We start from the raw sequence: 12,530 nt of genomic DNA on the forward strand, positions 1-12,530 counted from the left end.
CTCGTAGAATGGTGGGGCGGGCACACACACAAATGCTGCATATCACATGCATGTGCGCCCGCTTAAAAATCACTCCCCCATTGGCCCACCCTTAACTGGCAATAACTTTTTAGGGATGAGTCTGATCAAAAAGTGCAAGAGGACTTTTCTGCTCAGAATCACCCCCTCATCCTACATTTACATGTACTTCTGAAACACCCTGTATACCTCTGCAACATCTTATGAGGAAGCATCGAGAGTAATGACTGAATCGTTGATTCGTAGACAAATGGCTAAATGATGTGGGGTTAAATATATTGGGAGAAAAATCTTCGGTAATGCTGTTCTCTAATTTCCAAAGAGACAAAAATAGAGTATTCGAAATTGAATTTAACGGAAAAGTTCTGAATTCAGTAGAGGATGTAAAATTTTTAGGTGTTTATATTAATCATAAGCTTAATTGGAATAAACATATCGAATATACCAGGCAATCCGCATTGAAAATGGTTAGTATCATGAAAGCTATAGGAAGTCTGAAATGGGGAGCCCACCCAATAACTATGATCACAATTTATAAAGGACTAGCGAGGGCCAGACTGGACTGGGGAGCTATGTTTTATGGAGATTCTAAAGAGGAAAATTTATTACGAATAGACAGAGTTCAATTTGCCGCTCTGAGGTCGGCTTTGGGTTACATTATCACGACTCCTACTAACATACTTCAACATCTTGCAGCTGAACCCTCTTTAATATTTAGAAGAGAATTTTTAACGAAAAATTTTTTGTTTAAGTCAGCTAGTGATAAGAGAAATAGGATTGTCAATAAACTCAAACAAATGGATGAACTGAAATTAAGAATTTCCGGGAAAATTACATACTATCACAAACTTTATTATTTTTGGAAAGATATGGAAACAAATATTTCCAATGTTGATAGCCATGATCTTCACTGAAATTATGATATAAGTTTTGTGTTGGTCGTTTCATAAAATTTGTTACTCATATTCCACCTGTGTTGTCGAAGTTCAAATCGAAGGAAGGAGGAAGAAGAATTCAAATACGAAATGGTATGCCCTGTATTGGGTATAATCAAAACTACAATTTATATGGAGGAGAAATGGTGCTTGCCTCTACAATAATCAGAGGATATAACCATACCGAACAGAAGAAGAACAAGTGTCGGCTATGGTGTCACCAAAAGCGACGGTCGAACGAAATTAAGGAGTGGGGGGTGTCGACTGACTGACGCCTCCGTGTTGCCTGGAGCGACGGTCGAACAAAATTACGGAGTTCGAATGAGTGACGCCGTGGTGTCACCAAAAGCGACGGTAGAACAAAATTAAGGAGTGGGGGGTGTCGACTGAGTGACGCCATGGTGTCTCTAGAAGCGACGGTCGAACAAAATTAAGGAGTGAGATTGACCGATATCTGTCTGATGATAGTTTATGTCTGTACCTTGGTGTCACTCCCCGTGAATATAGGATTTGTTTAAATTTTAATATAAAATTTGAAAAAAAGTAAAAAAAATGTGGAGGTTTAGTGCCACATTCGCACACCTAAATAAGAACTCGTGGTTGTGGAATAAAGACGTTTGTATTTAGATTTAAAGAGATGTGTTTACATCGTGTTTCGGTATCGGACTGAATCGGACTGAACCTTTTGGTCGGGAATACGAAGGTTTATATACCTTTTATTATGGAAGTTCGGGAATCGTCCAGAAATTTCGCGAGGAACAAGGATAGGATGATATTTGTCTCGAATGCGACAATAGAGAATATTCGAGGCACGTTAATCGAAATTCGACATAATAATTCGTTTGTGGCTCGCGCCACAAAAAATAATCAACAAATAATGAACTCGACATTTCAAATGGTATTCATTACCAACGGTTTCGACGATTTTTTTCACACTCATCTCACTCCCACTTTCAGTCCTCCAAAGGCGCTCCATCAACTCTACCATTCTCATGCAATTCGCTACTTTCACGTGATCTATGTATCCGTCTCATCTTCTCAATTCTCTCTCTGCTTGTTTTTCCTATGCTACGATCACTCCTCAATTTCTTCCTGATCGACTGTCTCACTTTTTTCTTCCGGTCTACTTCAATCGTGGATGGATCGATTTCCTCTTCTGCTATTATTCGTTTCAGTATCGCTAAAGCATAAAACATTATCAATATTCCTCTAATGTTGCGCATGGGATCAAGATACGCAGTAGTGTATCGGCCAAGACAAGTTTTGACTTCGATTGTACAAAATATCAGGCCAAGAACTTCTCCTTCCCGTTTGGGGATAAAGCCATCTGGAATAGAAGAAAAAAAACTTCCCCTTCCTGTATAATAAAAAGGGAACGACAAATTGGAAAAATATCCTTAGTTACATTGTATTAAACGCCTGTGAGCTTTTCGAGGGTGTAACTATTGTATTTTTTTGATCAACAGTAAAAAAGATACGCGCATAGCAATGGATTGATATTCACATTCTCACTATTCACATTATAAAGTGAAGAATCAAGTTACGACTTTGACAGCGCCATCCAACGTCAAAGAGTAGTCACCAGTGCGTTTAAACGTACTTTAACCTTTTAATTGATCAGACACTAATTGAACGATCTCACCAAAAAAACAGTCCCCATAGAAAATCAAACAAAAAAATAGAATGAGAGAAACAAGCTAAGCCTGAAAATCTTGAATACATGATCAAAAGTGGGTAGAGAAAATACATCTGGAATAGAACTGTTTGTTTGCCTTCAATTATCAATTGAAAGAATGTTCTCTCTTGTGGAAAAACAAATGAGTTGAATTGAATAGAACACATTTCTCCTGATATAAAAACAATTTTGTCCTTATTCTTGTGACGAGGACGACTCCTCGGTCACTTATAAATACCATAACGTTAACTGGACTTGAAAAGGCCAAATAAAAACATAAATGGAACCACGAGAAACGATAACAAATTTACCCGTATGAAATAAAGACGCGTGGGAATACTTTCCCTTCCTCCCTTCATAGTAATAAGACCCGAACTGTAAAATACGGGATAAATATTTGGCAACATCAGGAGACGGTCCACAACCCTGAGCAGCACTCTAGAAGACGACAGGATGACGACAACAACTGTAGGAGCTCTGATCCTCAATCCAATGGGGGTCTTGCATGTCATACAACCTCAACGAACGAAGAAACATCCGGAAGGTGACCCTGTGAAAGGGGAATAGGAGAGATGAAAATATCCTGAATTAACCACGTAAAACCACAACTCACGTGGAAACCTGGTTGACAGCTGAGAGGTTAGGACAACTCCTGGATGTCAACCGACATCAATAATATGGTAGATACGACCCGAATTGCCCACATCACCAGTGGAAGAATACCACCAGGGCAATGAGGTTTTTCCAGGGAGGGAAAAACCCCGAAATTAACGAATAAACTTTGTGACCAGCGAAGTAAACAAACATTGGATCGAATTCAATGAGGGCTCGATAATCTAGGCAGCTGACCCACTGACCCAGTTCCCAGCAGGATGAATTAATTATGCAATCCGACCCTGATAGCGGTAGGGTCAATACGGGAGGCCAATCAGATGGATGAATAGCGGAATCACCCGAATTAATTCTAAACCCTAACCATGGACGGACCCTAGGTCAACCGTGAGGACCAATAAGGATGAGGACAATGCCCGATAATTACCATAAGCCACTTTGTCATACATGCCCTGATTATAAGGGCATGTATGACAAAGTGGGATTCTCCTATTGGCAAGGAGGATTTTGTCATCCTGGAATGAGGGAACCCGGACCTGGATCAACGAGAGGACGACCATACTGGATCACTCTGGGAATTGCCGTCGCCATGACTTCATCGTGGTAACACGTAAATCACGTGGGGACACGTAAAATCCTTAGGGTAAGTGAAACTAGTGTTAAGTTCTCCTAAGAGATAGGAGATTTAGCCGACCAGAGTCTTCCCTTAGGCAAGGAAAATACCAAAAAGAGCGATTCTCGACACACGTGACCATAAGTACAATTGCATTACGTTATCGGTGACAGAGTGTCGGGGAAATTATTAGTGAGGGTCAATGCGTAAAAAGAAATATTATCAGAGAAATTAGTGGGAGGATCTAAACAATTGAAAATACCGTGAGAACCCGGAAATTGTAAGGGATTGCAAAGATTTGTAGGGATTTAATTGCGGTGTGACTGGCTTCCAAAATCACATCATTTTGCGAGGATTCAACCACGTGTTGATTGGCCTTAGATCCGACAAATTGTTAATTAGAATCATTGCGAATTTAGCTAATACCCATTGATTGTAGAGTGCTGAATGGTAATATACTAGACGCAGTATATTGCAATACTATCGTAAATTACATTGACGGCAAACTACTTGAGAATAATCAATAAACTCAATATTCATAGATACATTCTCATTTCAATTCACTTGAGTAATAAGATCCATCTTTCTCATATCAATTTAAATTGTCCTGGGATTTGATTCCCATTGTTGGAATAATTGTGAAATTCTACTGATAAGAAGAAACGGCCCGAACAGAATATCTATTAAATAATAAATATCATAGAGACAGCCAAGGTAATTATTTATATTATTTTGATATCGCTAACGTGAGGTGAAATCACATGGCGTCTCATAATTAACCCGGATAATGTGCAGATTATCCGAACATTGACAAAATAATAGCACCGGAATTGATAAAATAATTACCGTATAAACTATAGAAAAAATTGGAGCAGCCCGAACATCATAGTAAAAATAACGAATTAATTGTGATTTTATTTCAACGTTACATTCTAAAGAAAATTGTGAAATCTCCCTATAAAAACAAAAGCAAATGTTTTTGTAAAAAAATGCGCCATGGAAAAGTTTTGTTAGGTTCTTCCTGGAAAGTCGAAATTTCTGAACAATACAAATAAATGAACAAAAAAGCCAAATCAGGAATGTCGAATAAACGAAAATAGTGCACAATCAGATTTCTATGAGAAAAATAGTTTCAAATCGCATAAGGATTTTTAAAAAATTGTTGATGAAATAAAAAATTAGTAGAAGGAAGACCAACGTTCTTGGCGCGGAGTTTTTCAACTCAATGTCTAGTATCAATCTAATTCTCCATCTTCGGATCCGCGCCAAGGACGTTGGTCTTCCTTCGACTAATTTTTTATTTCATCAAGAATTTTTAAAAAATCCTTATTCGATTTGAAACAATTTCTCTCATAGAAATCTGATTGTGCACTATTTTCGTTTATTCGACATTCCTGACTTGGCTTTCTTTTTTATTTCTTTGTATTTTTCAAAAAATTTAACTTCCTAGTAAGAACGAAACAAAACTTTTTCTTGGCGCAGTTTTTTAAATATTAGTTGCCGTAAGAAGGACGGTGGCGATATAAAGCAATATACATACTGTAAAATAATAATAATAATAATAATAATAATAATAATAATAATAATATAATCACGTGATCTCCAAAATTCATGGCCAACTCGTGATCAGCTGACCCGCGAGTGCCAGCCGGCAGTTACCTTCACGTGCCCATGTACAACAGAGTAGCTCCGTGAATTACATCTATTATTCGCGTTCGTTGTTAATACCTAGAGTGTAGGTAGTTAATTAGTTGAGCAATTAAATATTGTTTACATTACATTGTGTTGAATTTATCAAACCCTGCCCGGCACCTCGTGATTGTACAATCCGTGGTAAAAATAAATATAAATTCAATTCCTAAAAGTGATATTGAAAATGGTCCTTCGAGCCGGATATGCGGGTTACCACGTTAAATAAACACAAGTAATGGGGATTACCTGCTCATTCGCTAGACGAATAGCTAAGTAAAATCAATAATCAGAGTTTACCGTTCGACCCCGTCGATAGTGTGCGAAAATCGTGGAACAGAGTGTAGATTCTAACGTGCGACCGAACTACAACGCGTCGACCACGTGCCGAGAATAAATTTCTTCTTCGTAAAAATTGATTGTAATTGAGCACAGTTTAGCGGGAACTCACCGCGATAATCGAGCTACTGCAATTAACAATCAATGCTGAGTGTTTAGAAGACCTTTTTCGAGTAAAATTATCAAATTAATAAACGCGTGATCACGTGTGTACATTTGGGAAGTTCTGTGCTATTTCCCTGGTGAATCCCGTAGCACCTCACCGGTGAAATTCAATTCGCATCGACACTCAGTGCCATATCACGACCATGTGTGTCACACGCGCAATGAAACACATGAATAGTGCCGTATACGTATTAACGTCCTTCCGTGTAATTCATTAAATTCAAATTATAAAAATTCAGTGACAGGTGAATAACTGTGAGTGATCGAGATTCGAGCATTGCTGAGCACCCTGGACGTTGTGCTGCTCGAATGATCAAATGACTTTTTCTTATTTTTTTTTTCATAGTTAATAATTTTTTCGCGAGTGAAGAAAACAAAAAAAATGAGTATTCCGGTCCGCAATTGATGCGTCTCTCATCGCCGACGACGATACGTTTGAGGAGATATTAGAAATGCAAACTCGCCGTTTCGATTCGCTGAAATGCGTGGTTTATGGATTCAAAGCCTTACCTCAGCAGCGTAAGACCTTGAGCGCAGTCAAGGTCGTATTGGAACAACTGCAGACTTATTACCTGGAGATCAAGGTATTGGACAGACGACTTCACAGATTGGCAACTGAAGAGGACAAGAAGGCTTCATATTTCATCAACATGGAATTCGCCCAGATGGAAGCTCAATATACCCACGATAAGATTTTACTTTACGAAACCCTCGAGAAACTGACACCTGCTCCAGTGATTCCTCAAGCTCCAGTTGGTGATCACACCCAGGAGGATTCCTTCTTCAAGTTTGAGAAAATTAAAGCCCCGAAATTCAATGGGAATGTTTCTAAATGGAATAATTTCAAGGGCATTTATGGCAAACTTGTACACGACGACGCCAACTTAGCGACCATAAAGAAATTCTTTGTTCTTCGCGCATGCCTAGAAGGAGAAGCCTTTGATTTGATCGTAAATATCGATGTAACATCAGAAAATTACGCCTCAGCGTGGAAGATCCTGAATGATCGGTATGATGATGAGAGCAGACTGATTTGGACGCATTCAAGGACTTATTCAGTATTAGAAAAATGAAAAACGAGACGTCTGATGAGGCACGCCGCGTTCATGACTAGACCATTCGTGCTCGCGAGGTACTCGCTAACTTGAAGAGGAAAGTTGAACATTGGGACGACATCCTGGTCTACCTTACCGTCAACAAGATGGACAACGAGACGCGCAAGCATTGGGAGCTCAACATCAACAACGTCAACGCATTCCCAACCTTCGCAGCAGTTGCAGACTTCCTCTATGAACGCGCCAAACGCTTGAACCGACTCCCTGTCAGTACCACTGCCACGCGCTCAACGAACAAGTCATCATTCAAGGTTATGCACGCAATAGCTGATGATAAGGTTGTATGCCCTCATTGCAAAGCAAACCATTCATGAACCTCTTGCTTCGAATTTAAAGCTAAATCAGTTGCTGACAAGCGTGAATTCGTCAAAACTAATTCCCTTTGTTTCAATTGTCTCCAAGGTAATTATGGCGTCAAGGACTGTGAGCACACTGGAAGGTGCAAAAATTGTAAAAAGAGACACCACACCCTTGTTTGCTCATCACCAATAAGATCTCCAACTGAGAAGGCTAAGTTCAACGCGTCTCACGCAAAAGTAGACACCAGTGATGAGGAAAATTCCTGTCTAGAGGAACAGAGCGAAATCAGCAGCTCTTCTGATGAAGACGAGGAAACGAGGAACGCAACAGCTTGTCAGAGCAATCAGCTGACCACTTCAATCAACTTCGTACTCCTCGCTAACGCCCGAGTACGCCTACGAACGGTTAACGGCCGCATAGGCATATCATAGCGATCATAGCAAGAGCTCTCCTCGACCAAGGATCCGAGTTATCGTTCATCAGCGAGTCCGCGAGTCAAGCCCTACGTGCTCCAAGAATCAAGGTCAACATCTCCATTTCGGGAGTCAATGGAAATAAAACAGCTTCATGTAAGGCAGCGATATCATGCGCAATAGAACCTCGTGACGCAAAGGAACTATCACTTCCCCTCATCGCCCATGTGCTGCCCAAGCTGACTTCGTACGCACCACGACGAGAACCCACGGAAGTCACATGGCATCATCTGCGTGGACTGAAATTCGCAGATTCCAACCCCACTGATGACGGGAAAATTGACCTGATCATTGGCGCGGATCTCTACCCGGTCATCACCCTGGAAGGAATATGAAAAGGATCAATTGGCACACCCATGGCACAAGAGACAATTTTCGAATGGGTAGTTTCTGGGCCACAAACTACTAATGTACTGATGTACTGAAGGTATTCAGTACATCTCCCACTGAAGAGCGCACTACCTCTCGACATTGGAGAATCATACAGCATCAGCAAGGAAGTGTCTCGAGAGACAGAGAAATCGCTTCCGAGCCACACTGCAACACCAAGCCGAATACGACAAATTTCTTCAAGAGTATTTGGACCTGGGGCACATGTCATTGTCACCAAGTAGGGATCAACCAGGCCAAAAACCAGTGTACTTGCCACACCATGCAGTTCTTCGAGAAGACAGCACGACCTCACCGATCAGAGTCGTTTTCAACGCGTCTAGCCGTACGACAAACGGATCGACACTCAACGATCACCTCCACGTCGAACCCCAGCTGCTGCCCGACCTACCGGACGTCATCCTGAAGTGGAGAATGCACGCAGTCGCCCTTCGCGCTGACATTGAAAAAATGTTCAGACAAATTCTCATGACTCCCGAGGAGAGACACCTCCAGAGAATTCTATGACAACCACCAGGCTACAAGGAAGTGAAATCATATGACCTGCAAACAGTGACGTATGGGCACAGCACCACCCCCGTACGTAGCCAATCGCACGTTGAAACAACGGACTGCGGATGAACGCGGGAGATTTCCCCGAGCAGCCGCGATCCTCGAGAATGATTTCTACGTTGACGACGTACTGACTGGAGCATCATCAGTCCAGGAAGCCAGAGAGATTCAGGAGGAATTGTAGTTGTTGTTACATTCCGGAGGAATGAACTTGAGGAAATGGGCATCTAGTCATCCCGAGAGTCTCGCGTCAGTCCCACATCAGGCATTAGCACGCGATTCAACCTCACAACTAGATCAGAAGGAGACAGTGAAAGTTCTCGATGTTCAATGGAACATGAACCTGTACGCATTCAAGCTCTCGGTAGCAGCAGACAACCCGAGCAAAGCGACAAAACGCGGAATCCTCTCCACAGTCGCTAGAATCTTTGATCCCGCGGGCTGGCTAAAACCGACGACAATCTGCGCCAAAATGCTCATTCAAGAGCTGTGGCTACTTGGAATGGACTGGGAGGGGAAGTGCCTGAAGCAATACGCAACCGATGGGAAGTGTTCCAGACACAACTAACTCTCCTTCAAGAGATCAATATCGACAGGTACGTCGGCTGTACCCGAGAACCACAGAAAATGGAACTGCATGGGTTTTGTGATGTATCGACGCAAGCGTACGCTGCCGCAGTTTACCTGCGAATCACCGGAGACAACGACAAGCCTACAGATGTCAAGCTAGTCCTAGGCAAATCCAAAGTTGCCCCAATTCAACACCAAACAGTAGCGAAATTGAAATTATGCGCTGCACACCTACTGGCCCGAATGCTAGAGAGAGTCAAGAACTCAATGAAACTGGACACAGGACTCATGTACGCCTGGAGTGATTCACAAATCGTCCTTCCATGGCTACAGAAGCATTCGTCACACAGGCCGACCTTCGTCGCGAAACGAGTGTCTGACATTCAGACGCGAGTTCTAACGGCAAACTGGCGCCACGTGCCAACTTCATCAAACCCAACAGATTGTGCCTCACGCAGAGTACTGCCAGTTGAACTAGTTGCCCACAAGCTCTGGTGGAGTGGACCCAAATGGCTGAAACTTGAGTGAGGTCAGTGGCCTCAATCCCACCAAATTAATAATCCACTCATTCAAACAGTTACAGACGAGACCATAACTCTCATCGGTTGCACCGCGAGTCACAACATCCAGGTGATTGATGACCACACGACTAGAAGGATCGCAAACCTCCCTTTTCGAGTATCATCATGGCAAAAGGTTCTCGGGATCACTGCTTGCTGTCTGAAATTCCTTAACAGACGACAAAATCAACCAACATTAACACGCAAAGCATCGTTGGAGAAGGCACATGACTTCTGGATCCGCCAGGTACAAGCCGATGCCTTTGCAAAACAATTGGAATTGTTAAAGAAGGAACAACCGCTCTCCCAGAAGGATGAACTTCTACGTCTACACCCTGCTGTGGACCCCAAGGGCATCATAAGAGTGAACGGTCGCATCGCCAAGGCTGTAATCTTGTATGATGAAAAACACCCCATCATACTATCAGCAGGGAAAATCACCGACCTCATCATTGACGACACGCATCGCCGAACGCTCTATGGCGGACTCCAGCTAACACTCAGCACGTTGCAACAACGATACTGGGTCATCAACGCAAGACGACTCGTGAAAAGCCACATCCACAAATGCGTAAAGTGCTTTAGATTCGATGGAAAGCCAGCACATCAAATTATGGCAGCACTGCCACCTCCACGCGTGACTCCATCTCCGCCATTCACCCACACAGGGATGGACTATGCTGGGCCAGTGAACATGCGCACCACTGAAGGTCGAGGACATAAGGCATACAAGGGCTATATTGCACTCTTCGTATGTCTGGCTACCCGAGCAATACACCTTGAATTAGTATCCGACTACTCCACCAAGAAGTTCCTGGGTGCACTAAACCGCTTCGCATCGCGCCGAGAGCTCCCATCTAATCTTTACAGCGACAACGGGACCAATTTCCAAGAAGCAGAGCGCGAACTACGCGCGAAAATGGACCAACTCCAGCAAAATGAAGAGTTGAGAAGCAGCATCGCAACGAGGAAAATCGAGTGGCATTTCATACCACCCAGCTCTTTGGTGGATTACGGGAAGCAGGAATGAAATCAGTAAAAACCTTGCTAAAAAGACTCCTGGACGAGTGTACACCAACATTCGAGGAATGGACTACACTCCTGTGTAAAATTGAGTGTAACCTGAACTCGAGGCCCATCGCCCCATTAACCCCTGGGCATCTGTTGACAGGAAGACCTCTGAATGTAGTACCAACAGACTCAATGCTGGACCTGAACGTCAACAGACTGTCTCGATGGGAATTCATCCAAAACATCAACGAGCACTTCTGGAGTCGATGGCGCCACGAATACCTCTACGCGCTGCAAACTCGCCAGAAGTGGAAGACAGACCAGCAAAACCTGAAAATCGATGACGTCGTACTTATTCAGGACTTCCCAACTCCTCCCAGCCAATGGCCATTGGCACGAGTCATAGAAGTTTACCCAGACGAGGATGGAACGGTCAGAGGTGAAACTGAGGACGAGCACCTCTACATACACACGTCCCATTGTGAAGCTAATCCCCCTGTCACAGGGAAGTCCCGTCTCCGGCCTGAAGATCTGGCCATTGAGAATGCGGGTCTGGCCGCAGTCCTTCCTCCGGATATCAACTTGCTCGATCTGAACTGGGCTGTGTATGATGCGGCTCTTCGTTTGAAGCCTCAGAACCCAAGTAAAGGGTCATTTGAGATGAAAACGCGAAGGCGCATTGCACAGCTCCAAGGTAAAGTCGATGAGGCTAGGAAGCAGGCGTCGCGCATTCAGTGTGTGATTGACTTCATCATCAGTGGTAAGCCTTTTACGGCGCGCATTCGTAAAATATCCGCGAATTTGCGCTACCATCATCACACGCTGAATAAAGCAGTCCTCCTCTTGATTAAGGAGAGGTTTATTGAGAGGGTGCGCGTTCTGGGGACCATGAAACGGTCTCTGGAACAGCGGTTGCGTCGGGTGGTAGACAATTCTGTCTTCCATTCTGATCCCAGTCGCTGGTTCGAGGCGCCTACGCCTGCGCCGGATAAGATGCCTTCAGTTGAGCGAGTTGAAGAGTTCTGGGGAGATCTGTATGGTCAGGTCCCTAATCTCATGGTGGAGACTCCAGCCCTTCGGGAATTTCGCCTGTTTTGTCAGAAACATCGTCGGCAGCGCGTGGAATTTTCGCGAGTCACTCAGGACGAGGTTCGATCTGCTTTGCAAGGTATGAAGAACCACGCCGCTCCGGGTCCTGACGGTATTTTAACGCCTTTTGGTGGAAGAGATTTCCCTCTGTGCATGTCCATCTGGCTCGGATATCCACGGCGTTCCTCGACGGCGCTGAGTTTGTTCCTGAGTGGTTGGTGGAGGGGAGCACTGTGCTGATCCCGAAGAAGGGACACTTGACTGACCCGACGAATTATCGGCCGATCACTTGTCTGAATACACTATATAAGCTCTTCACCGGTTTCTTGAATGAGCGTATTCTCCATAATATACAGCCAGTGCGGCCGCAGATACACGAACAACGAAGAGCAAAGAGGGGACTGTCAGGTTGCAAGGAGGGTTT

Source organism: Diachasma alloeum, unplaced genomic scaffold (genome assembly GCF_001412515.2).
Source record: "Diachasma alloeum isolate Michigan unplaced genomic scaffold, Dall2.0 Dall_scaffold_03240, whole genome shotgun sequence".
Classification (NCBI taxonomy): Eukaryota; Metazoa; Arthropoda; class Insecta; order Hymenoptera; family Braconidae; genus Diachasma; species Diachasma alloeum.